The sequence below is a fragment of the Oryzias melastigma genome, linkage group LG9 (genome assembly GCF_002922805.2).
Source record: "Oryzias melastigma strain HK-1 linkage group LG9, ASM292280v2, whole genome shotgun sequence".
Classification (NCBI taxonomy): domain Eukaryota; kingdom Metazoa; phylum Chordata; class Actinopteri; order Beloniformes; family Adrianichthyidae; genus Oryzias; species Oryzias melastigma.
In genome coordinates this window covers 14,068,720-14,071,140 of record NC_050520.1, presented here as the reverse complement: position 1 = coordinate 14,071,140, position 2,421 = coordinate 14,068,720, and the positions used below count along the sequence as shown (strand labels likewise).

General features: G+C 34.7%; 1 protein-coding gene and 1 long non-coding RNA gene across 2 annotated transcripts in view; one reads left to right on the top strand and one right to left on the bottom strand.

Moving 5' to 3' along the window:
• The window catches only part of LOC112148145 (glutamate receptor, ionotropic, delta 2), a gene marked incomplete at both ends in the record, with an annotated part of 463,040 nt that overhangs the window by 407,950 nt on the left and 52,669 nt on the right, over nucleotides 1-2,421 (top strand).
• LOC112148146 overlaps nucleotides 1-2,421 on the bottom strand; it is a 40,706-nt gene that overhangs the window by 32,261 nt on the left and 6,024 nt on the right. The gene's annotated exons all lie outside the window — the stretch shown is intronic.

The window sequence follows — 2,421 nt, the reverse complement described above, 5'->3', positions numbered from 1 at the left end:
GGTCACAGGTGTAGTTTCTTCTGAATGTAAGGCTCCTGAAGCTGTTGGCTCTGTGAAGGCATTTGCCTGCGCCGCAAATGTTTTATTGATCATACGCAGTCACATTCCTTACAAGCACTCACGGAGCCTTCGGCAAAGTAACATTCTGCAGTGGCTCATCATCAGCGTTCATCTCATGTCGGCGATGGATTTTTACAGATGTGGACTGCTCGGTGTAGAGCGTCGTTTATGTCCTTTTTTGCTTTATTTATCTTAATCTTCTGGATTATGCTCCACCAGGAAAATATATGTGAAAAAAAATAGTCAACTGCACATCAGTATCAAAAAAAAAAAAAAAAAAGTGTTTAAATCGGCTTGAATTTACATAAAAGTTCCACAATATTCCCTCTGGGCTGAAACAAGTTATTATATAAAACTAGCTTTTATTTAGAACCTAAACTGCTTCAATAACAGTTCTGTAATTGTTAAAAACAGATAATGTAAAGAATAAAAGAAATATGGACCTAAAGAATTGATAAAAATTTTAAAGTCCCAATCTGACTTCCCATCATCCCTTTGGTTACACTCTCTACTACTAGCTAGCTTACAGCCTTTTACAACCCCAAGCTAGCATTAGCGGTTCTACAAAAATGTTGAGCAACTTTGTAGCTTTCCAGTCAGATGCCAGCTCAGACGAGGAAGACAAAGACGTGCCTGGATCTATTTGTCTGCATGTGGATAGATCTAAACGGAACAAAGGAGGGAGCTTGTAGACCCACTGTAGCACTTAAATCACCGCTAACTTTTTCCTACAGCATTATTTTTGTCTGCTCCTAATTCACAACAATTTGAACAAAGAAATACTCAGAAATAACATTTTAACATTTTTGTTTATTCATTTATGTCCTTCATTGTGAAAAAACACCACAAGTACATGTTAAAAATACCAAAAACTGTTCACTTCACTGCTAATGTCACTGCTAACTTTTCTAACGGTAATTTTTCATCTGCTTCTGGTTCAAAGTTTGAATAAAGACGAACTCAGAAAAGCTTTAGCTTCATTTTTAGCTTAATTTTCTACACGTGTCTTTAGAAAAATGCCACAAAAACATGTTGAAACCAAGAACATGATTTTCATTGGAGTGGGTCTTCAATACTCTCAGATGTTTTCTGATAACAAGGCTGTCCTTTCTGTGCCTGAGTGGATGCTGGTTTGACAAAACGAGTAAAAAAAAAAAAAGAAGCATTTGGGGTTTACAATGACCTTTAAAGGCCATATTTTTTATACCTTTGCTTCTCTTTGTCAATTTATTGACTTGTTTATCCCCTTAACGCGTCCACCGCAAGTCTTTTACTTCTTTTCAAGAGGACATTTCCTATCCTTTTAGTGAAAACAAATTCCACAAAAACGCAGGGGAGAAGGACAAAACCCAACAATTCATAACAAGCATGTAAATAAGAGTCTTGCTGCTTTAGGCATTAACATTAAAAGCATAGCTTTTGGACATTTAGCGAGGCCTAATGATAGTTCTCTCGAAAATTAGGAATTCATCTTTCCAGCTCAAGTGCATGGAGACTCTTTATTATGCTCTTACGGTCTCAACATCAGTGATTTCTTCATTTGTAAGATACTTTTAAAAACAGGAGTTCACTCAAAGCGATGCCCAATTAAAGCAGCAAACCATAAAACACAATATGGCACATTTTCCTTGAATCTAGGATAATTTAGAGTTGGCAGATTCATCTGTCATAAGGATTGCTGGACTGTGAGGCAGCTGTTTGACAGCTACGGGCAAAGTTGAACCTTTTTTTTGGTACAAGAGGGAGTATTAAGCCAGAGGAGGACTAGTTTTAGTGAAAGAGGAAGAAATAAGGTGTATTGTTATATTTGTCTTCTATGAATTATTATTTGGGACGAATGACCTGTGCTGCACATTGCAACCTTTAGAGCATAAATAAAGTAATTCTTCCTCCACTTTACATTTTAAAACATAAAAAAAACAACATGTATATTTAAAATAGGAAACCAAACACGTTTCCTACAGCAATGTGAATGTGTTCAGTTAAAGACAGTAATTTAAAAGAAATATGCACCAAACTTACCTTAAATAGGGTCTACTTGGAAGCAAAAATATAAGCTTTTTTCTTCTTCTTCATTGCTGGAAATAAATTCAGGTGTCATAACATTAATTTACGGATAGGAACTGTGCAATTAAGAATCTTGTTGAATATTTTCTGGGATTTAAGATTTCTTCAAACACCAACATAAATGCAGCTATCTTTGAAACTCTTGAAATGGAAATAGTTTAATTCTGCTCTTTTATAGAATTTTATGTCTGACTTTCAAAAGTCAATATAATATATAGTTTATTTATTTGAAAATTAAAAAACCAGTTTGTTACTGAAAGAAAATGAACAATATTATAGTTAATTTTATATCTC